Source organism: Heloderma suspectum, chromosome 6 (genome assembly GCF_057233095.1).
Source record: "Heloderma suspectum isolate Gila_16-S chromosome 6, 16-S_ref, whole genome shotgun sequence".
Lineage (NCBI taxonomy): Eukaryota > Metazoa > Chordata > Lepidosauria > Squamata > Helodermatidae > Heloderma > Heloderma suspectum.
In genome coordinates, this window is record NC_139463.1 from 13,451,845 (window position 1) to 13,476,966 (window position 25,122).

Sequence of the window (25,122 nt, forward strand, 5' to 3'; positions counted from 1 at the left end):
ATTTCTCCTTTTGCTTCTCCATCCAATCCAGCAGCCAATCCAAGAAAAGAAAAGAAAAGAAAAAGAAAAGAAAAAGGCCAGCACAACCTTGAACATATTAGTAAGTAAGTGGTCAGTTGGTTGAAAACATAAAGGAAGGTATAAGTATAGTCATAAGCATGGGTTCCTCCCCCTGTTTCCCTGTGTCACTGAACATTGGTTCTGATGTTGGCAAATTGCTGGGCCCAGTTATACATGGAGGAAATAAGATCTGATCACCTGACACTTTCTCAGATATGGCCACCATTGCTTGATGGTGATATACATGAACATGGCAGCACCTTTTTGTAGGGATGTATGAAACTCTTACCTGGCTCCATGCCAGGCAATCCACGGTGGGGGGGAGGTGCTCCCTCCCTCCCCCCAGAATCCTCCCCGGCCAGCTCCGCTCTGTGGCAACTCTGCGGAGCCACCGGCTGGGGCTTCCTGCAGCCGGACATCCGGCCACTGGGCTGCACAGGGACGCAAATGGTGGCTGCCATAGCCACCACCATTTGCATCCATGTCTTTAGCCATGATAGGCTACATAAATATATACGTAGCCTATCACAGCTAAAGATATGGATGCAAATGGCGGCGGCTACGCCATTTGCGTCCCTGCCCTGAGCCATGATAGGCTACGTAGATACTTACGTAGCCTATCATGGCTTGCCAGGGATGCAAATGGCGGCCGGCGTAGTGGCTGCCATTTGCTGCCGCAGCCCAGCAGTGGCTGGAGCTGCCAGAGCTGCTGCTGCTGCCGGAGCTGCTGCTGCTGGAGCCGCCGCCGCAGCCAGGTAGGCTCCATTTTGTGGGGCTTTCGCGTGGTGGTGGGGCGAGTTGCTCCGTTCTGCCACAGATTCCGAGGGGGCGAATTCACTGGAATTCAGCCTCCCTGGGATCTGTGGCGGAATTCTCTAACATCCCTACCTTTCTGAGTTGCCATGTTCAGGAGTATTGCTGCAGAACACCGCCACCACCAAAATAAGGCACAAAATGATTGACAATATCCAGATGAGTGCCAAGTTAAATGTTAATTTCTCCAACTGTGTTACCGTGTGTCAGGGTTTACTGGGCTTAAACTGAGCTTTAGAGGCCAGGACCTAAACTAACAAACTTTCTTAGACTTAATGTGTTCAGGACCCAGAGCTTCCTTAAGGTACAGAAAGGAATACAGGTGTGCAAATCAGGTGTCCCACTGGCAGGCAGTATAAAGCCTCCTGGTTAGGGATGTACGAAAATTCCACCACGGATCTTGGGTAGGCCGAATGCCAATGCATTCGGACCTCCAAAATTGACTGCCCGCCCCCCTTCTCCCCCCGGGATGAGACTTACCTTGGGCGGATCTTCCTGGCAGCGGCGGCTCTGGCAGCGGCTCCGGCAGCGGTGGCGGCTGAGGCAGCCAGTCTTCTGACCGGCTGCCGCCACCACCATTTCCAGTTTAAAAAAAAACAAAAAACAAAAAAATGTGATAGGCTATGTAAACATTTACGTAGCCTATCACGGCTGACTGCAGGGACGCAAACGGCGGCGGCTACGGCCACTGCCATTTGCGTCCCTGCTAGCCAGTGGCCGGATGTCCAGCTGCTGGCGGAGCCAGCCAGCGGCTCCGCAGAATCGCTGTGGAGCACAGCCAGCCGGCCAGGATTCTGGAGGGGGGGGGAGGAACGGAGCGCCTCCCCCCCCAGCCAGGATTCCGGGGGGAGGGACGGAATGCCTCCCCCCCAACCATAAACATAATCCGCGAAAGGTAAGTACCTTTCGTACATCCCTACTCCTGGTGTAAATAGTAGTAGCCTGACATTCTGATTTAAGGGAAAGGCTGTGGCTCAGTGGTAGAGCACATGCTTTGCTTACAAAAGGTGCCAGATTCAATCCCCAGCATCTCCAGATAGTGCTTGGTAGGGATGGTGGAGAATTCCGCCATGGATTCCAGTGAGGCCAAATGCACTGGCATTCGGCCCCCTGAAATCCATGGCGGAATGGCCTGCCCCCCCGCCCCCCCACGGATCCCCCCTGGGACGAGACTTACCTGGGATGGATGTTCTGGATGGCAGCAGCTCCAGTGGCAGCTCCAGTGGCGGCGGCTGGTCTTTCGACCGGCTGCCACGGACGCCATTTGCAATCTGGTCTTTTTTTTTTCTTACCCAGATGTGATAGGCTATGTAAAGACTTATGTAGCCTATCACGTCTGGGTTAAAAACAAAAAAACAAAAATGTGTACGCAAATGGCGGCGGCTACGGCCACTGCCATTTGCGTTCCTTATTTTTGGCTGTCTTAGTCTACGTAAATATTTACGTAGACTAAGACAGTGAAAATAAGGGGGAACACAAATAGCGTCCACTACACTATTTGCGTTCCCCTTTCTTGTCTTCATCTTAGTCTATGTAAATATTTACATCGACTAAGATGGCCAAAAATAAGGAACGCAAATGGTGGCGGCTGTAGCCGTAAGTCATTACGTAGCCTATCACGGCTGAATTTAGGGACGCAAATGGCGGCGGCTACGGCCACTGCCATTTGCGTCCCTGCTAGCCAGCGGCCGGATGTCCGGCTGCTGGCAGAGCCAGCTGGCAGCTCTGCGGAATCCCCATGGAGCAGAGCTGGCCAGCCAGGATTCCAGGGGGAGGGATGGAGCGCCTCCCCCCCCACGAACAGAAACCATGAAAAGGTAAGTGACTTTCGTATATCCCTAACTTTCATGCATACACAAATATGTGCATTTCATTTTTTCAAAAAATGGTGGCAGTGGAGCTCAATGAGGACACTGGGGTGAGTGCAGTCTGCTCACAGAGTGTGGGCAGGGGGCGAGTGGGGGTAGGGGCTCGGTGAGTGGGGCTCTGGTGCAGACAGGGAGGTTCTACTGGATTTCTGGACAGAATCGGGCACCCATGCCATCCCTAGTTGGAGAAGGCTGATGTAGACACATGGACAAATATTATGGTCATCTAAATAATACCTTCTTCCTGCTCTATTTTACACTGCCCACATACAGGCTGGAGTTTAGGGAACCTAGGCCAGATCTAGGGATGGCAGAGAATTCTGCCACGGACTCCAATGAGGCCAGATTCTAAAGAATCCCCCCCCCCCAGAGACCGTGGCAGAACGGACCACTCACCTCCGCCACCCACAAAGTTCACCCTGGCTGGATCCTACCTGCTACTGGCTGGGTCTGGATCCGTCCGCTCACTCTGCTTCCATCCGCTGCCAGTCTGCAGACACAAATGGCGTCGGGTGTAGTGGACGCCATTTGTGTCCCTGCTCTTTGCCGTGATAGGCTATGTAAATCATTACATAGCCTATCGTGTGAAGGGACAGGGATGCAAATGGCTGTGATACGCCATTTGCATCTGCAGACCGGCAGCGGATGGAAGTCTGGCAGCGGACGGGCTCGGCCGGTGGCTCTGCGGACTCGCCGCAGAGCAGAGCCAGCCGGGGAGGATTCCGGGGGGAGGAAAGGATTGCCTCCCCCCCGCGGACCATCCCAGGGGACTCGGGTGAGTGGGGTTCGTACACCCCTAGCCAGATCTAAATTTAGATATAGCTGCCTGTGACATGGCTATGGCACTGTGAATGGTTGGGATAATGGGATGTTCCAGTGTGGAAACATTTCAAGATGCATACATTAGCCAGAATATTGACAATAACCTAGGGATGATGGAGAATTCCACCACAGATTTCAGTAAGGCTGAATGCCAGTGCATTTGCCCCCCCTGAAATCTGTGGTGGAACGGCCTCCTTCCCCCCTGCCCCCCCGCCAAATCCCCCCGGGACAGCACTTACCTGGGGCGGATGCGGTGGCTCTGGCGGCGGCGGATCCGGCAGCGGTGGCTGGTCTCCTGGCCGGCCGCGACCGGGCTGCCACTGCCGCCATTGCCATCCTTGCAGCCGTGATAGGCTACATAAGAATTTATGTAGCCTATCACGGCTAACCCCCCCAAAACACCAAGCACACGCAAATGGCAGCGGCTATGGAGGCCACCATTTGCGTTCCCTATTTTTCGCCGATTTATCTTACGTTAATATTTATTCTTACGTAGCTTATCATGGCTGCCTGGCTGGACGGAAGTGGCAGCCGCTACGGCGGTTGCCATTTGCGTCTGCACCAGCCTGTCCACGGCCGGAAATCTGGCTGCAGATGGCCTGGAGCCAGCCCTTGAGGATTCCGGGGGAAGGACCAGATCACCTCCCCCCCTGTCGAGGATTCCAGGGGGAGGGACGGAGCGCCTCCCCCCCACCGTGAAAGATTCCGTGAAAAGGTAAGTGACTTTCATACATCCCTACAATAACCCTGGTGAATCTCATCTGATACTACTATGCAAGAAGCAATGAATGAGTATCAGGAACTGGTGGGATGAGGGAAGGGTATTGAATGATCCTTCCATCCTATGCAGCCAAACACTGGATCCTTTCTTCCTTTTTTCCAGTGAGGAACTGATTGGTCACAAGATCAGGTGATGCACTGGTTTATGTGCAATGCATAAGGGAAGAACTAGAGGTAACACCTGTAAAATCACTCCAACCCACATCATTCAAAAGGGATTTAGCACACTGCTCAAATTACAGTGGGGTCAGAGGGCATCTGCCCCCTTACTATTTGTGGTTTCCTTATTAGCTAATGCTTTTAGAGGGCTGCAGGGAAGGGGACAAAATCAAGAGGAGCAAGGAAGTGGAACTTGTGTATTTCATCAAGAGGCCTTTCTGGCCTCCCTTCCCTCACAAGTAGACAGCAACCTAATTCTCTCACCTGGGCCTGCCACCATCAGGATGAGTTTGGTTCTAAATCTCCTTGAATATGGCAAACCCTCCGCCTCCACCCTCCTCCTCAGTCATTGCAGGATTTGGCCTCCTTTTTCATCCCTGACTTCTTCCCCTCCCTGCATCTTCAAAGCACAAGATTCCCCAGGAGTTCCCCAGCTGTTTTAAGAAAGTATATAAAAGGGTCTTATTGTATATTCTCCTTGGCTGGCCTGTTTATTAAGAGAGCTAATTCCCCTGTCTTGTTGGAGGAAAATATCTTCCTTTTCTGTCATAATTCACTCGATCTTTGTCCTTTTTTGTTTAAGAAGAAGAGGCGCCACAGGCTTAGAGGTGGTTTTTATATTCTCAAAGTCAATGTCCCATACTGGCAAGAACAAGATATAATCTATGTGTGTGCAGAGGAAGTGTTAAGTTATCTGAATATAAAAAAGAACTTGCATCTCTGGCACTGTGACAGGGGAATTACCGTTAAAGCAAAATGTTCCCCTTATCGCTCATGTGTGAATTGCTTTTCTTTGTTCTTTGGTTTTGCTGGACTGTCTGAATCTGCACTCACCCAACCACACCCTTAGTCAAACACTTTTTCACAGTCCCAAATTGTGCAAGGGATGAGTAGATTCCTTTATTCACTGCCACAGCATATTAGAAAACTGAATTCAACATCATCCTGCAAATCTCAGTGCGATGGGTGGCAAGGCCTCAGAAAGCACAGCACCAGTGAGGCCTTAGTCTGAGTCTCTCTGTCAGAGTCCGAAAGAGCTTGCCTTATCACAAATGCCCTTAAAATCATAGAGTCAGAAGGGGCCATTTAAGCCATGAAGTCCAACCTCCTGCTCAGTGCAGAAATCCAGTTTAAAACATCCCTGACAGATAGTAACCAGGTTCTGCTTATCTCCACTGACAGAGAGCCCACCATCTCCCCATGAACTTGGATCCATTGTCTTGACTGCTATGACCATTAGGAGTGTTTTCCTGATGTTCAACTGAAATCTGTCTTCCTGTAACTTAAGCCTGTTATTTTGTGTTATCTTGGATGATAGAGGATAGGTTGTGGCCATCTTCTGTGTGGCAACTAGGGATGTCAGAGAATTCTGGTATGGATCTCGGTGAGGCCGGATGCCAGTGCATTCAGCCCCCTGAACTCTGTGGCAGAATGGCCTGCCACCCGCCCGCCCCCCGCAGATCACCCCCCGGGACGAGACTTACCTGGGGTGGATGTTCCAGATGGCGGCGGCTCCAGCATAGGGGTGCATGAAAGTCACTTACCTGGTCTCGCAGCTTGCTTCGCAGTGGGGGGGAGGCACTTCGCTGCTCCCCCCGAAGTTCAGGCCGGGGGGGGGAGGCTTCCCTCCTCACCCGGCCGAAATTCAGGCCAGGGGGGAGGCTTCCTGCCTCGCCCGGCTGAAATTCAGGCCGGGGAGAAGTGCCCCATCTCCCCGGCCGCGAACTTCAAAAGAAAAAACAACAACAACGCCCCTGTGATAGGCTACATAACGATTAACATAGCCTATCACGGCTAGATTTGCAAAGTCAGCCATGATAGGCTACGTTAATCGTCACGTAGCCTATTACGGGTGACTTTGAAGAAAAAAAAAGCGCGTACGCAAATGGCGGCCCCCATAGGGAGCCGCCATTCACGTTCCTTATTTGGTCCCTGTAGTGTACATAAAGATTTACGTAGACTACGGCGAAAATAAGGGCAACGCTATTAAACGCCCCTGTAGCCTATCACAGGGGCGTTTTTTTTTTTTTAACTTTGCTTGTAATGGCGGCGGCGGCAGCCAGTCAAAAGACCGGCTGCCGCCTCCGCTCCTGACAAAGACCTGCCGAACCGCTGCTGGGACCCGCCACTGGGAGGGACATTTGTGAAAGGTAAGTCCCATCCCGGGGGGGGGGGGGAGAATTTCTCCCTGAACAACCTTCGGAGGACCGAATGCGTTGGCGCTTGGCCGCCCGAAGTTTCGGGGAGAAATTCTCCCCCATCCCTAGTGATACAGCCTCCATGACATATTGCTGGCTGAAGGGGATTGACTGCAGACACAAATAGCATCTAGGATGCCATTTGTAGCCATAAAGCTCTTAGTTTAAGGTAAATGCAGCCATTTACGGCTGCATTTACCTTAAACTAAGACCTTTACGGCTGCAAATGGCATCCTGGCCACCATTTGTGTCCGCAGTCAATCCCCTTCAGCCAGCGATACGGCATGGCAGCCGTATCACTGGAAATCCGGAGCTGGAGGGTCCGGCCGAAGAGGATTCCAGGGGGAAGCGGAGGTAAGTGTTCCATTCTGCCAAGGACTCCAGGAAACTGGAATCCGACCTCACTGGAGTCCGTGGCGGAACTCTCCACCATCCCTAATCTGAATCTTTCTTAAAGTGTGGTGTCCGGAATTCAAAGTATCTGTCAGCAGTGTCCCTCTGTTGACTGATTCCCGCAGCTAATCAGGAATGCTCTTTCACAAAGACCTTTATGGCTTTCACAAAGAGCATATATACCAATTCAGCCACTGTTGCTCTTGCTTCCCTTTGGATGAGGCTGGGGGACAAGGGCCACAGCTCAATGGTAGAGCACATGTTTTGCATGCAAAAGGTCCTAAGTTATTTCCCTGGCTTCTCCAGGCAGAGTTAGGAAAACCCATCCATGGAGAATCCCTGCCAGGTAGTGCAGACAATATGGACCAATGGCTTGATTCAGTATAAAGCAGCTTCCCATCTTCCTGTGCTCCTGCCTGCCTCTACTTGCTCTTCCTCTTCTCAGGGGAAGCAGGCTAAAATGGTGCACCAGACAGTATGTTGGGGCAGCCATGCACCAGTGGGCTTGGGGCTCCACATCTTCCGTCTTGCCTTTGTTTACATCCAGCCATGCTGATTGAGCTGGGCGTTCACTCAAGTTCTGTGACTGGTGTGACTTCCAACATTCAGCCGTTACTATCTTTTAAAGCAGATCTCAAGCCCTCAAGGCTGAGGATATATCGTTTCCATAGAATTATAGTTCCCAGTCACAATGGAGTAAGGTGGAGGAGGGAGGGAGAGAACTCCCTGACACTACATAGAAGCTGCAGCATTAGCCAATTACGGGAGGTTGGGGACTTGTACGGGGTAACAATTCTGAGTCAAAAGTTTCAGAAAAAGAAAGTCTTCTGAGAATGTCTTTTGAACTCTAGCAGAGGGAGTTGGCCCATCGCTGAAATCTGGAGAACATGTTGGGCAAAACATCAGATAAGAACATCAGAAGAGCCTGACGAAATAGACCAAGGGTCCAAGTAGCCCAGCATTCTGTTCACACCGTATCCAACCAGCTGCCTGTGGAAAATCCACAGGCAGGATATGACTGTAATAGCAAGCAACCTCCCCAGCAACTGGTGTACATAGGCATACTGCTTCCAATACTGGAGGTAATATATAGCCATCATAACTAGTAGCTGTTGATAGCTGTTTCCTCCATGAATTTGTCTAATCCCTTTTAAAGCCATCCAAATTGCTGGCCATCACTACATCTTGCAGTAGCAAATTCCATAGTTTTTCTATGTGCTGTGTGAAGTAGTATTTCTTTTTATCTTTCCTGAATCTTCCACCATTCACTTCTTGGGATGGCCCTAGGTTCTAATATTATGAGAGAGGGAGAAAAAATGCCTCCCTATCCAATTGTTTCATTTGTACACCTCTCTCATGTCTCCCTGTACTTGTCTTTTGTCTAAGCTTAACGGTCTCAGACATAGGGGAGTTGCTCCAGCTCCTTGATCATTTTGGTTGCCTTTCCCCCCTCTTTTTCCAACTCCATAATATCCTTTTTTTAAAGGTGGTGACCAGAAATGAATGTCTAGGAAGTGAAGGGAGTCTTGATAAGAGTAGTGGCATTACTAGAAGCCCACCCCACCCCACCCCACATATCCTTATATAGCAGGCTCCACAGAAGCTGAGGTCTTGAGGCTGGCAGGCAGCCTGCTAAGGAGATCTGTGGTAGGTGAACAAAACGTTTCACGCAAAGGCAAACTGAGGCATTTATGTTCCTTTTAGCACTGAGTAACAAAAAGGCAGCAATGCTATGAGGTAAAGCTGCCCTTTAATTACAACACCATGTGTAGGAAGGTAACAAGAAGAAAAAGAGATGTGGCTTGGCTTACTTGCATGAATCGTCTGGCCGAAGATCCCTGTGTGATCTCTCAGTTTACTTGCCCGAGCTTTTCTATTCCTGGCTGGTTTTGATCATCTCCTTGCTTTTCATTCAGCTCTGTTCTATGCTTTTAACTGGGGCTGGGGCTTTTAACTGGGGCTGGCACTTCGTGTTTGGACTTGTCTCCTTTTATCAACTTCTTATACTCAGATATGGCAACAGGTTGTCCCAATGCATTTCGTTCTCTCTCATACACTGTCTCTTTTGGCTGTTACTTAAAAAAACAAACAAAAACCTTATTGGGGCAGGGGGTTGGGCATGGCTTTCTGTTTTAGAGGAACCTCTTGCACCTTTGAGACTTCGCAATAAATATGTACATCTGCATTTTGCTGCACTGTGGTGCCTGCTCACAGTGAACACAGCCAGTTGTTACCTGGGCCTGGTGCCAAAGCCAGCATGGTCTCTTGTCCAATGGCCTGCAAATTCCTGATAACCCATACGCCTAGCGTAAGATCAGGGCAATAGCTGTGGCTCAGGCGCACTGAACCTCTTTCAACTTGAGGACCAAAGTCATTTTTGGAAAAGCTCTCAGAGCCACATCCCAGTGATATGCGGGGCCAAAGGAAAAAGGGGCCAGGCCAAAATACCAGCATATTTTCATGTATTTATTTACACTATTTATACACGGCTCCCTATCTAGAACAGATTTTGGAGTGGCGAACACAAGAGATGGAACAATAAGAGCATAAGAAGATTTAAATAAACACACATTAAAATTACACTTGTTTAAAAACACACGCCAATAGAAAACGTGATTGGTCAATTAAGGAATACCTCCTGGAAGAGTGGTGTTTTCAGGAGGTACCAGAAACAGGACAGCATTGGTGCCTGCCTGACCGCTGGGGGCAGGGAATTCCAAAGAGAGGGGCCACCTCACTGAAGGCTCTTCTCCTGGTGGTGTCCTGTTCTAGATCAAGTCTTGGCTATCTGCAAGCACATGCAGGGAGAGAGGCAATAGAGTAGTCAAGTTGGCAAGCAAATGGTCAAGCACACAGCTTTCAGTCCAAGGAGACTTAGGTTAAGGCAGCAGTGGTCAAAACCCAGGCAGAGGTCAGAACAGAGGCAGACAATGAGGATCAGGCAGCAACTGGAGTAGTCAAGATAACAAGCAAGAGGCCAAACACAAACAAGGTAACAAAGAGGTCAAACCAGTTAGGTATGTTACACAGATCAGAAGCAGGGTCTTTAGGCAGCCCCCAAGGTCAGGAAACAGAGCATCAGTCACAGGGTACAATTCAGAGGGCAAGGCACACGGCAGAGGCTGGATGGTCCAAGTTGTTCCAACACTGTCTGAGTTTCCAGTGAAGGCTTTTAAGCCCAAAGCCAGCTGGACCCCACCCAGAGCTCACCTGCAGCAATCAGAGCTCCCTTTCCAGAGCCTACTCCTCAGGAGTCCCTTTCTCCTGAGGAGACCTTTTTTCTGGCAGCAAGCACTCCTTCACACAGGAGCCCTACTAGCCTGTCCCCTGAGGCAACAAGGGGATCAAGGGATGTCTCAGCCTCTGTCTCAGCGGCAGAGTCCCTTTCTCCTGACAAGGATGGCCCTACAACCACTTCGCCCAAAGATTCAGGCTCCTGTGGGTCTGGTGGCAGTCCGTGGTCTGGGGTACCCTGGGATTCTAGGGCCTCTAGCTCCTCCTCTGAGGAGGAGGACTCCTCCAGTCGGGACATGACAGGTGGACTCCAATTGGGCCATAGGTCCATGTGGAACCACCAGGACCAAGCCCCCTGATTACCTCAGTGACTGGGCAGGCTGGTAAGGGAGAAGGCACTCTCTCAGGTATTAAAGCTCTGTTACTGTCAGTAACTAAGCCTTAGGAGAGGCATTTCAACCTTTTAGAATGGCGGGAAAACTGGACAAAGGCCAGGAACCCAGCAAATGCTCAGTGGTTGAGAGAAAGGGGGCAAGGCATGGGGAAGGAGGCATTGCCATCTGGGGGACCCTAGGGTAGATTACAACCCCAGGTGTGGGCCAGGTTTGGTCCATGGGTCTGAGGTAGGGATGGGAGAATGAGGGATGTTCTAGCTTACTGAGATTCTCTGAATGCCACTGCAAAGCTTGATTTGCCTCACCCCCATCTTTGTTGGCCCATTTTTCTTTTCATTCAAACAGGAAAAAGTGCACATTTCTGTTGGCATTTTTAAAAAGTGCACATTCCCCCTCCATTGACTAAAGTGTGCATATTTTTGTGGAAAATGCACATTTTTAAGTGCGCATTTTCCCAACATGATCGTAAGCTTGAGAATGTGCAAGCATTTTCTGAAAAAAAAAAAGTGCTCCCATTCACTTTCACATCTGGGGCTGCAAATAGGGATGTGAGAACTCACCCCAGCTTGGGTTCTCTGGGTGCCTGCTCCAGTGCAGCCTCTGCTCACCCCCCTCCCCAGACCTGCACTCAGGCTGCCCGCAAGCTCAGAGATTTGCCCAGACTCACCATGATTAGAGGCATTATACCTCTAATATTGCACATATTGAGCGCTGCCAGCCTCAAACTGTGCATATTTAAATATGCACATTTTTTAAATTTCTTTTTTTAGTGCAGAAAACAAAGGAAGGAAAATGGTGGGCTCTCGCTGGATGGGATTGCAGTGAGTCCAGGAGGGTGTAAGCAGGCATAAGTGGGTGCAAGCGGGGTGCAAATGAGGACAGCATCTCGGCAGGCGCAGTCTGGGGTTTGTGGGCAGAGGGCCCCCAATAGATTCCCAGACCCAGTCAGGTGCCTGCAACATCCTTAGATGTGAATATGACAAGTTCTGATGATTTGTGAACTGAAACAAAATTCTCATCCATCCCTAGCCTGAGGTTATTTATGTATTATTTATTTATTACATTTCTGTACCGCCTCATAGCCTAAGATCTCTGGGCAGTTTACAGAACTTTAAACATTAAAATACAATATAAAGGTTTAAAAGCCATTTACACCAAAGCACACAGAGAATATACACAATGACAACATATAACGAAAAACAACTTTGAACAGTCAGTCCACAAGTAAAGACACATCCAGGACCCATTAAAACTCATCATGTGCTGCCGAATGCCTGGGAAAAGAGAGAGGTCTTATCCTGGTGCTGAAAAGATAACAATGTTGGCCCCAGGTGGACCTCACTGGGGAGCTCATTCCACAGATGGAACCACCTTGCTCTAGCTGGATCCATGCAGAAATAATTTGAGATATGAGAAGTATTGGAATAATAGGAAACTCAGATTTATGATGACTTTAGACGTCTTGTCTCTAGAGGGTTTATTTCATCTTATGACTTCGGAGTGGCTGCATCACAGCACAGCAGATGTACAGTAATCAGAAACAAGATAACTGCAGGTGCACAAGGGATCGGAGTGGGATAAATTCTCATTTTAAGGAAATAATGTTCTGAGTGGGGGGGGGGATGGAAATATACACCATAATTTGAGTGTTTATTATCGAAACAAGCTGCCAGTTCTGTGTGGACAGTGACTTTTCAATGATCCTTGTTGATGCTTTCTCATTTTGTCAAGCAGGTTTATTAGTCCAGATATTAAGAACAAAAATATCACTTGCCTGCTAACGACTCGGTAATGGGTTGCAATGGGATAATATAAGTATGGAAAAGTTCATAACTTATCAATACCTCCTCCCCCATACCCAAAACATCACGAGTTTGCTTCCTTTTTAGGGCAGCATGATACATTAGCTTTCTGCTAACCACCCCCTCCTCCCCTTCTTCTTCTTCTTCTTCTTCTTCTTCTTCTTCTTCTTCTTCTTCTTCTTCTTCTTCTTCTTCTTCTTCTCCCTTCTCCCTTCTCCCTTCTTCTTCCTTCTTCTTCTGCTCTCCTCCGCCCCACTTTTTTTAAAGGAAAGGAAAGCTCCAGATCTGTACACCTTGGTAAGAACACCTTGACATTCAGTTCCTCACTCTGTCACATGTGCCATGGATGGTGTGGGACAAGTCATCACTTTGAACCCTGCTTCTCCCAAAGTAATATGAGAAGATGTGATAGGCCCTGATCCAGCTGGGAGAAAGAGGGTCCCTACCTTTAAAGGGGAACGAGGTGAAGCTAAGTGGAAGAGTTGAGAAGAATGCCTGGCTGAAACCTTGGAACGCCGCTGCCGGTCAGTGGAGACAATACTGAGCTAGGTGGACCAATGGTCTGATCCAGTATAAGGTGGCTTCTTCTGTTTCAAATGATTGGGAAAGGGCCATAGCTCAGTGGCCAAGCACATGCCTTGCATGCAAAAGGTCCCAGGTTCAATCCCTGGTATTTCCTGGCCGGGCTGGGAAAGACTCCTGCCTGAGAACCTGAGGAGTCACTGTCAGGCAGTGCTGACAGTCCTGGGCTAGATGGTATGACTCTGTATAATTATTCTTGTATTGGTTTTGAAAGCAGTATGGTGCCCACCAGCAGCAAGGGCTGTAATTAGGGGTGTACGGATAACTCACCCCGTTCCGGGTGGGGCTGTCCACTGGGGGGGGAGGTGATCCGTCCCCCCCCCCGGAATCCTTCCCGGCTGGCTCCACTCCACGGAGAGCCCCCAGAGCCGCTGGCTGGGCCCGCCCGCAGCCAGACTTCCGTCCTCTGCTGGGCTGCGGCCACAAATGGCTGCTGCCATAGCGGCCGCCATTTGCTTCCCTGCGTTAGCCATGATAGGCTATGTATATATTTATATCACAGCTAAAGTAGGGAGTCAAATGGCGGCCGCAGACCGGGGCAGCCATTTGTGGCTGCAGACCGGGGCAGCGGATGGACTGGATGGCCGACAAAAGGTAGGGTCTGTCCTGGGGAAATTTCGCAGGGTGGCAGGGGGGAATGCTCCATTCTGCCTCGGACCCGGGGGGGGGGGTGCAGATTCTAAAGAATCCAGCCTCATTGGAGTCCGTGGTGGAATTCTCTAACATCATTAACTGTAATTACCATGTCTCCCTTAGGGGTGAACGAAACCACTTACCTGTTTCGTAAGTGACATCCGCGGTCGGGGGGGAGGTGCTCCATCCTTCCCCCTGGAATCCTCCCCGGCCGGCTCCACTCCATGGCGACTCCTCAGAGCTGCTGGCTGGGTGCATCCGCAGCCGGACATCTGGCTGCGGCAGATCTGTGGATGCAAATGGCGGCCAGTGTAGTGGCCGCCATTTGCGTCCCTTCGCTGAGCCGTGATAGGCTACGTAAATATTTACGTAGCCTATCACGGCAAAGAGCGGGGACGCAAATGGCAGCCGCTATGCCATTTGTGTCCCTGCTTTTGCCGTGATTAGGGATGTACGAAAGTCACTTACCTTTCCGCGGATTATGTTGATGGTGGGGGGGAGGCGTTCCATCCCTCCCCCCAGAATCTTCGATGGCGGGGGAGGCGATCCGTTCCTCCCCCCCGGAATCCTCCACGGCTGGGTGTGCTCCACGGCAGCTCTGTGGAGCAGCCGGCCAGGCCCAGCCCAGGCCAGAGACGTCCACAGCCGTATTTATGTAGGCTAAAATGTAAAATATTTACGTAGGCTAAAATGGTGAATCAAAAAGGGACACAAATAGTGCCTGCTACACTATTTACGTTCCCCTTTATTTTCACTGTCATAGTCTACGTAAATATTTACGTAGACTAAGATGGCCAAAAATAAGGAACGTGGTTTTGTTTTTTTATAAACCCAGCCATGATAGGCTACAGAAATCTTTACATAGCCTATCACATGGTAGTTGTTGTTGTTGTTTTTTAACAAGACAAGACTGCAAATGGCGGCGCCGGCAGCCGGTCGGAAGACCAGCCGCCGCTGCTGCTGCTGCCGCCAGAGCAGCCGCTGCCAGAGGCGCTGCCGCCGCCCAGAACATCCACCTCAGGTTAAGTCTTGTCCTGGGTGGGAGGGATCAGTGAGGGGTGGCAGGCTGTACCGCCATGGAGTTCGGGGGGCCGAATGCACTGGCATTCGGTCTCACCGAGATCCGTGGTGGAATTCTCTGACATCCCTAGTAGGGATGTATGAAACTCCCCTTACCTGGCTCCGCCGGGTTCCGCTGGGGGGGGCAGGTGCTCTGTCCCTCCCCCCGGAATCCTGGCCAGCTGGCTCCACTCTGTGAGGATTCTGTGGAGCCGCCGGCCAGCTCCCTCAGCAGCCGGTCATCCGGCCGCTGGCTAGTAGGGACGCAAATGGCGGTGGCTATAGCCGCTGCCATTTGCATACTTGTTTTTTTTTTAAAGCCAGACATGATAGGCTACATAAGTCTTTACATAGCCTATCACCCCTTGTAAAAAAACAAACAAACCTCCAGACTGCAAATGGCGGCAGCGGCGGCCGGTCAGAAGACCAGCCGCCGCCGCTGCTGCTGCCGCCGCTGGAGCCACCGCCGCCCTGAAGATCCGCCCAAGGTAAGTCTTGTCCCGGGTGGGATCCGTGGGAGGGGGGCGAGGGGGGGGCAGGCCGTTCCGCCACAGATTTCGGGGGGGCGAATGCACTGGCATTCGGCCTCACTGAGATCCGTGGCGGAATTCTCTGCCATCCCTAGTGGTGGGGTGGGTTGCTCCATTCCGCCATGGATTCCGGGGGGGCCAAATTCACTGGAATTCGGCCTCCCTGGGATCCATGGCGGAATTCTCTGACATCCCTAGTGTCCCTGGACCTCATGGTGGCTGAGAAAAAGGTGAGTGAATGAGCATGGTTTTATGAAACTGTACACACACTTGCAAACAGTTTTAGAGTTGTAAAGGAGCCTTGGTGATCATCTAGTACAACCTGTTGCTCAATGTGCTGGCTGTTCCATGAAGGATGAAAGAAACTATAGCATCCTTGAAAGATGGCTGTCCAGCTGCTGTTTAAATACCTTCAGTGAAGGAGATTCCCCCCCCCCACACACACACATACACTAAGTCCCTTGTTTCAAGCTAAAAGTGTCCAACAAAGAAAGTTTGGCTCAGCTGCCATAGATGGTCAGTCCTCCATGTTTCAGGTAGGGGTGGTGTTGCCCCACTCATCCTCAGATAGGTGGTAGGGATGTTGGAGAAATCTGCAATGGAATCAAATGAGTTCAGATTTCTAAGAATCCAACCTGCAGATTCTGCAGTAGACTGGCTTTTCCCAAGTCATATGGATTCTGTGGACTTGTGGACCATTTTGTTTTTTAACTTTCCAGAATTTTGCACAAATTTAGATGTAGAAATTTACATTCGAAAAGAAACACTGGCTGAAAATGCACATTTCCCCTATAGGCTAAAGCATGAAAATGCACATTTGGTTGGGGGGAGATTTGGACATTTTGGGGAAGAGCCAAGGCCTGCAGGAGAGGCCACCACCACCACTGGGGAAGAGGCATGCCTGCTGCTGCTGCTGGGCCTGCTGCTGCTGCTGCCGCCGCCACTACCACCACCACCAGGCCTTCCCTGGAGACTTCTGCCTGGCGGACCACCAGTCCCTGCAGGACCAGGCCCCCAGGTACCGAGCCAGCTGTGCTGCTCCACCTGCCCCTCCCTGGAGGGGCTACATAAGCTGGCTGGCTGGGGTGGCTTGGGAGAGCCAGGGCCTGTAGGAGAAGCTACCACCACCACCAGGGAAGAGGCGTGCCTGCTGCTGCCACCACCACCACCAGGCCTTCCCTGTGGACTTCTGCCTGGCATTATTTTTAAGGGAATTTTTAATTGTTTTTTGCTGTTGTTTTGTTTTGTTTTTCTTGGGCATTTTGTTGTGTTTTTAGGGGTGGGTAGCCTGCCTGATAGGAGGGAGCGAGGGGGCATGTGTCCACCTGGTGGAGGCAGGGGGGGGAGTGTTGGGGGCCAGAACATACCGAGGCTGGGCGGCAGGCGCTGGCGGAGCGCTAGGGGCAGGCCATGCCAGGTAAGGGGAACAAGGGAGAGATGTGTAATATCTGTCCCCTGCTCCAGGCCTGCCCAGAGCCAAAGGATGGTTAGGGGAGGTGTGACCCCATCTTCTGGCCTTCGTTTGCTGCTCTGCAATGCCAGGTCTGTTACCCAGAAAACCTCCCTCATCCATGACATGATCCTGGATGAGGGTGCAGACCTGGCATGTATTACGGAGACCTGGCTGGCCGAGGCTGCTGCTCCAACCCTTGCAGCCATGTGTCCAGCTGGATTTTCGTATGCACAGCAGCCGAGGGCTGGGGATCGGGGAGGGGGAGTGGCTGTTATCTACTGAGAGTCCTTGGTCTTCACCAGACCCCCTCTCCAGGAGACCAAGGTTGCTGAGTGCATGTACTGGAGGTTGGGCCCGAAGGGCAGTCTGGGGATTCTGCTCATGTACCGTCCACCCCGCTGCACGACTGACTCCCTGGCCGAGGTGCTTGAGGTGGTCTCTGATGTGTGTGTACAGTCCCCTAACTTATTGGTGTTGGGGGACTTCAATGTACATTCGGAGGCCATCCTCACAGGAGCACCTCGGGACTTCATGGAGACCATGGCTTCCTGGGGGCTGCACCATATTCTAACTGGGCCCACCCATATAGCCGGTCATGCACTAGACCTTCTGTTTGTATCTGGAGAAGTGGGGAGTGATCTGGAAGTCGGGGGTATATCCACCACCCCCTTGTCATGGTCAGATCACTATCTGGTGACGTTGGACTTCTCGGTTCCACAACCCCTCCGCAGGGGTGGAGGACCCATTAAAATGGTCCGCCCCAGGCGTCTTACGGATCCAAATGGATTCCTGAACGCGCTTGGGGATTCTCTGGGGCACGCCAACGGCCACTCGGTCGAGACCCTGGTGGGTGGCTGGAATGCCGCAATCACTGGGGCATTAGATCGGGTGGCTCTGAAATGCCCTGTCCCCCTGAACAGGGCTCGGACTGCACCATGGTTCAATCCGCGGTTATGAGCTTTGAAACAGGAGGTGAGATGGCTAGAGCACCGGTGGCGGAAGTCTCACTCCAAAGACGATCAGACACGAGCTAGAGCTGTATCTTCAGCCTATCACGTGTCAGTGAAGGCAGCAAAAAAGGAATATTATGCTGCCTCTATCGCGTCTGCAGAGTGCTGTCCCAGGAGGCTGTTCCAAGTGGTCCGGAGTAGGGATGGGGGAGAATTTCTCCCTGAAACTTCGGGGGGCCAAGTGCCAACGCATTCTGTCCTACAAAGGTTGTTCGGGGAGAAATTCTCCGCCCCCCGCCCCCCCCGGGATGGGACTTACCTTTCACGAATGTCCCTCCCAGCGGCGGGTCCCGGTGGCGGTTCAGCAGGTCTTCGTCAGGGGCGGGGGCGGCAGCCGGTCTTTCGACCGGCTGCCGCCGCCGCCATTACAAGTAAAAAAAAAAAACAACGCCCGGCGAAAATAAGGGGAACGCAAATAGCGTTGCCCTTATTTTCGCCGTAGTCTACGTAAATCTTTACGTAGACTACAGGGACCAAATAAGGAACGCAAATGGCAGCTCCCTATGGGGGCCGCCATTTGCGTACGCACTTTTTTTTTTTTCCCAAAGTCACCCGTGATAGGCTACGTGACGATTAATGTAGCCTATCACGGCTGACTTTGCAGATCTAGCCGTGATAGGCTACGTTAATCATTACGTAGCCTATCACAGCGGCATTTTTTTTTTCTTTTAAAGTTCGCGGCCGGGGAGATGGGGCGATTCTCCCCGGCCTGAATTTCGGCCGGGCGAAGAGGGAAGCCTCCCCCCCCGGCCTGAACTTCGGGGGGAGCAGTGAAGCGCCTCCCCCCCCACTGCGAAGCAAGCTGCGAGACCAGGTAAGTGACTTTCGTGCATCCCTGGTCCGGAGCCTGGTCGGTCCTGTGGCTCCGGAACCACTGGAGCATTCTAAGGCCTCCTGTGAGGCCTTGGCAAGGCACTTTGCAGATAAAATTTATCAGATTAGGTGTGTTACTCTGCACGCTGTGGATACAGTTATTGAGCAAGAGGCGGCCTGTGGCAAACCGGTTTTGTGGGATCGGTTCCAGCTTCTTCCTCCTGATGAAGTGGACAAGGTGCTTTCATCTGTATGGCCGACCACCTGCTTATTTGATCCTTGCCCATCTTGGATCATTATGGGCTGCAGAGAGAGACTGGGTGAGGGTATCAGGGCGGTGGTGAACGCCTCACTTGAGGAGGGAGTGATGCCATCAGCCCTCAAGGAGGCAGTGTTAAAGTGACTGCTGTTAAAGAAGCCCTCCTTGGATCCTCAAGTTTTGAACAACTTTCGCCCAGTCTCAAATCTGCCATTTTGGGGCAAGGTGATTGAGCGGGTGGTGGCGGTGCAGTTGAAGGCACACTTGGAAGAAACTGATTATCTAGACCCATTTCAGTTGGGCTTCAGGCTTGGGCATGGGACAGACACGGCCTTGGTCGCCGTGGTAGATGATATGAGGAGGGCTCTGGATAGGGGTGAATGCTCCTTCCTTGTTCTCCTCGACCTCACAGCGGCTTTTGATACCGTTGACCACGGTATCCTCCTGGACCGCCTGGAGGGGTTGGGCATTGGAGATACCATATTGCGGTGGTTCCGGTCCTTCCTCTCCGGCAGGTACCAGAGGGTAGCACTGGGAGAGGAGGTTTCGGACCCGTGGCCACTCACTTGTGGGGTGCCACAGGGTTCCATCCTCTCCCCCATGCTATTTAACATCTATGTGAAGCTGCTGGGGTCTATCATCAGGAGGTTTGGGGTGCAGTGTCATCAATATGCGGATGACACGCAGCTCTACCTCTCACTCAAATCTTCACGAAGGTTGGCTGTAGAATCCCTGTCCAAATGTCTGGAGATGGTGACTGGCTGGATGGGGAGGAATAAGCTGAAGCTGAACCCTGACAAGACTGAGGTACTTTTGGTGGGAGACAAGAGGAAGTTGGGGGATGTTGACCTGGTGTTGAATGGGGTACGGCTACCCTTGAAAGACCAGGTCCGCAGCCTGGGGGTCATTTTGGACTCCCAGCTGTCCATGGAGGCTCAGGTGTCACCTGTGAGCTGGACAGCGCTGTATCAACTCCATCTGATATGGCGGCTGCGCCCCTTCCTTCCCGACCATCTGCTCCCATCGGTAGTACATGCCCTGGTCTCCTCTCGTTTAGACTACTGTAATGCGCTCTACGTGGGGTTACCCTTGAAGATGGTTCGGAAACTGCAGCTGGTACAGAACGCAGCGGCTCGCCTGATCAAAGGCAGCCGCCGGCAAGATCACATCACTCCAGTGCTGAAGGAGTTGCACTGGTTACCAGTTGTTTTCTGGGCCAAATTCAAGGTGTTGGTTTTGACCTTTAAAACCCTATAAGGAGCACCTCCAGCAACACCAGACAGGCCGCTTAACAAGATCAGCCTCGGATGGCCTTCTCTCTGTCCCATCAGCCAGGACAGCTAGACTGGTGGGGACAAGGGAGAGGGCCTTTTCTGTGGTGGCCCCCACTCTGTGGAACTCCCTCCCTAGGGAACTCCATCATGCCCCCTCTTTAATGAGCTTCCGTCGTGCATTAAAAACGTGGTTGTTCAGGCAGGCATTTGGGGTGGGTTAGAGTATTTTAGAAAACGTTTTTATTGTAGAATTTTATTGTTTTAAACTGTTTTTATTGTATGTTGTACATCGCCCAGAGTGGCTGGGTGACCAGCCAGATGGGCGATTAATAAATTTAATAATAATAATAATAATTTGCACATTTGGGGGGGATTTGCACATGTTCCACAAGTGTGAGTTTGCGCAAATTCAGGAAATGGGGGAGAATCTGATTCCATCATTGAGAAGATGGCAGAATGAAAGGCATGTGGCCATACACAAAATGCATCCAGAATGGATTTTACAAGATCCATGCCTCCCTTGTAGGAAGGAATGGGAGATACATGGTGGAGAATGTGCCACTGCCCTGAGACTGGAAGCTCTTGGCTAAGGCAAAGTGTGAGGTGTACCTTGTAAACTGGTGCACTGCATCTCCCTGACCTCTTTGCAACCAGGGAGGCCACCTGCCCCCTTGCCCAAATAATAGGATGGGCTTTCCTGGTCACTCTTTTGGGGGCTAAGTATGATTTTTTTCAGGTGGATCCTTTGAGTAGGGATGTACGAAAATTCCACCACAGATCTCGGGGAGGCCGAAAGCCAGCACATCCGGCCCCCAAAATCGGTGGTGGAACGGCCTGCCACCCCCCCCCCCCCGGGATCAGACTTATCTTGGGTGGATCTCCCTGGCGGCGGCTCTGGCGGTGGCTGGTCTTCTGACCAGCTGCCGCCACCATTTCCAGTTAAAAAAAAAAAAACCATGATAGGCTACGTGAAGATTTATGTAGCCTATCACGGCTAGGTTTTTTAAAAAAACCGTGATAGGCTACGTAAATGTTTACGTAGTAGTCGTAGCCTATCACAGCTGACTTAAAAAAAAAAAACAACAACACGCGTAGGCAAATGGTGGCGGCCATGGCTGCCGCCATTTGCGTTCCTTATTTTGGCACGTCATAGTCTACATTAACATTTACGTAGACTAAGACGGCGAAAATAAGGGGAACGCAAATAACCGCCATTTGCGTACGCGTGTTGTTGTTGTTTTTAAGTCAGCCATGATAGGCTAAGTAAACATTTACGTAGCCTATCATGGCTGACTGCAGGGACGCAAACAGCGGAGGCTATGGCCGCCGCCATTTGTGTCCCTGCTAGCCAGGGGCTGGATGTCCGGTCACTGGCGGAGCCGGCCGGCGGCTCTGCAGAATCTCTGTGGAGCACAGCTGGCTGGCCAGGATTCCGGGGGGGGGGAGGAACGGAGTGCCTCCCCCCCCAGCGAGGATTCCAGGGGGAGGGATGGAATGCCTCCCCCACAACCATAAACATAATCCGTGAAAGGTAAGTGATTTTCTTACAACCCTACCTCTGAGTGGCATAAGGGCAGTTACCTTTTAGGACTGCTCCATACTGTTAGTTAATTTGGGGTGTGGTATAATGATGATTCTCGGCTAGTTGGCTTCTGTCACAGTTCATAGCTGGCAGGTAGTGTGGGCACATTGGATAAGACAGGCTACCTCAGCAAGCATTCACATATGTATGTATGTATGTATGTATATGTTCTATTTAGGGATGAGTGAGAAATTACTTTCAGTTTCATTTTAATAAAAAATTCCCCAAATTCTCCATGTTCAGTACAAACAGAACTTGAAATTAAAAATAAATACATTGGATGTGGGAGAAACTGAAAGATTTGTCCATCCAGGCTCAGGGCTTTGGGTCCTTAAGGGTACAATCCTATGCAGATAGGTGGCCGGAGGCAACCGCCTATCCAATGCAGGGCAGGAGAAGCATGGAGGGGATTATTCCTTCTGCACTTCTCCTGCCCTGCATTTTTGGCTAGACAGCCAATTGCGGCTGTCTAGCCACGGGAGGGCAGAGTCGGGGGGGGAGGGTGCTGTACGACACATTGGATGTGTTGTACAGACATTTCTGCCCTCCTACCCCAGAACTAGGGATGTCAGAGAATTCCGCCATGGATCTCGGTGAGGCCGAATGGCAGTGCATTTGGCCCCCCGAAATCTGTGGCGGAACGGCCTGCCCCCCCGGCCCCCCACGGATCCCCCCCGGGGATGAGACTTACCTGGGGCGGATCTTCCGGGCGGCAGCGGCTTTGGCGGCTTGTGAAAAAAAAAAACATGATATGATAGGCTATGTAAAGATTTATGTAGCCTATCATGGCTAGGTTTAAAAAAAGAAAAAGACATGATAGGCTACGTAAATCTTTACATAGCCTATCATGGTTGGGGGTGGGTTTAAAAAAAAAATGCGTACGCAAATGGCGGCGGCTACGGCCGCCACCATTTGCGTTCCTTCTTTTTACCATCTTAATCTACGTAAATATTTACGTAGACTATGACGGCGAAAATAAAGGGGAACACAAATAGCGTAGTGGGCGCTATTTGTGTCCCCTTTTGATTCGCCGTTTTAGCCTACGTAAAGATTTACATAGGCTTAAACGGTGAATGAAAAGGGGACGCAAATAGCGCCCACTACGCTATTTGCATTCCCCTTTATTTTCGCCGTCATAGTCTACATAAATATTTACGTAGATTAAGATGGGCAAAAAGAAGGAACACAAATGGCGGCGGCCATAGCCGCCGCCATTTGCATACATGGTGTTTTTGTTTTTGTTTACCCAGAGCCCTCCACGGCCGGAAATCCGGTGCGGACAGCTCTGGCCTGGCTGGGCCGGGCCTGGCCGGCTGCTCCGCGGAGTTGCCGCGGAGCACTGCTGGCCGTTGGAGGATTCCGGGGGGAGGAACGGAGCGTCTCCCCCCCAGCCAGGATTCCGGGGGGAGGGATGGAACCCCTCCCCCCCACCATCAACATAATCCATGAAAGTGAAGTCACTTTCGTACATCCCTACCCAGAACGCCCTCTGGGAATGCCCCTTTTCGGCCTCTCCGTACTCCTCTTGGGACCATAGAGCATGGGGCTGTCCTGCGCTGCCACCAAGGAAGCGCAGAAGTGGGGGGAGGTCAGTTATCTGGGAACTGACCTTGGAGTAGGGATGTCAGAGAATTCTGGCATTCGGCCCCCCGAAATCGGTGGTGGAACGGTCTGCCCCCCCGCACCCATCAGGATGAGACTTACCTGGGTTGGATCTTCCTGGCAGCGGTGGCAGCTCCAGCGGCGGTTCGGTGGCGGTGGCGGCCAGTCTTCCTACCGGCTGCCGCCGCCGCCGCCAGTTCCAGTTTTTTTAAAAAAACGTGATAGGCTACGTAAAGGTTTACGTAGCCTATCATGACTCACGACTAGTTTTTTTAAAAAAACCGTGATAAGCTACATAAATGTTTACGTAGCCTATCACGGCTGACTTAAAAAAAAACCCAAAACGCATGTACGCAAATGGCGGCGGCCACGGCCACCACCATTTGCGTTCCTTATTTTGGCGCGTCTTAGTCTACATCAAGATTTACGTAGACTAAGACTGCAAAAATAAGGGGAACGCAAATAGCATAGCGTCCACTACGCTATTTGCGTTCCCCTTATTTTCGCCGTCTTAGTCTACTTCTTGACGTAGACTAAGACGTGCCAAAATTAGGGAGGGCGGAGAATTTCTCCCCGAAACTTCGGGGGGCCGAGCGCCAATGTGTTTGGTCGCTACGTAAAGATTTACGTAGACTACGGCGAAAATAAGGGCAACGCTATTTGCGTTGCCCTTATTTTCGCCGTAGTCTACGTAAAGATTTACGTAGACTACAGCGACTAAATAAGGAACGCGAATGGGGGCTCCCTATGGGGGCCGCCATTAGCGTACGCGCTTTTTTTTTTTTTAAAGTCACCTGTGATAGGCTACGTGACGATTGACGTAGCCTATCATGGCTGACTTTGCAGATCTAGCCGTGATAGGCTATGTGAATCGTCACATAGCCTATCAGGGGGCGTTTTTTTTTTTTTTAAACTTTCGCATTCGCGGCCGGGCGAGGCGGGAAGCCTCCTCCCCGGCCTGAATTTCGGCTGGGCCGAGGCGGGAAGCCTCCCCCCCGGCCGGAACTTCCCGGGGGGAGCAGCGAAGCGCCTCCCCCCCACCGCGAACGTCCTTCGAGGACAGGTAAGGGACTTTCGTCCACCCCTAGCCAAAATAAGGAAAGCAAATGGTGGTGGCCGTGGCCGCCGCCATTTGCGTCCCTGCTAGCCAGCGGCCGGATGTCCGGCTGCTGGCGGAGCCGGCCAGCGGCTCCGCAGAATCCCTGCGGAGCACAGCCAGCCGGCCAGGATTCCGAGGTGGGGGAGGAACGGAGTGCTTCCCCCGCCCATCCAGGATTTCAGGGGGGGGGGACGGAGCACCTCCCCCCACCATCAACATAATCTGCAGAAGGTAAGTGCCTTTTCTACATCCCTACCTTGGAGCTTGGGCTCTGAGGTTGGTTCCCGGAATGCCAGGTATCCTATGGCCATCTAGCCACTGACTAGCGGCCATAGGATTGCTCCCTTATTCTTAAAAGTCAGAGTTTGAGTCCCTGTGTATTCAACCATGTTTGAGGTACTGTATTATTTATTTATTATTAAATTTATTAATCGCCCATCTGGCTGGTCACCCAGCCACTCTGGGTGATGTACAACATACAATAAAAACAGTTTAAAACAATAAAATTCTACAATAAAAACATTTTCTAAAATACCCTAACCCACCCCAAATGCCTGCCTGAACAACCACGTTTTTAATGCACGACGGAAGCTCATTAAAGAGGGGGCATGATGGAGTTCCCTAGGGAGGGAGTTCCACAGAGTGGGGGCCACCACAGAAAAGGCCCTCTCCCTCGTCCCCACCAGTCTAGCTGTCCTGGCT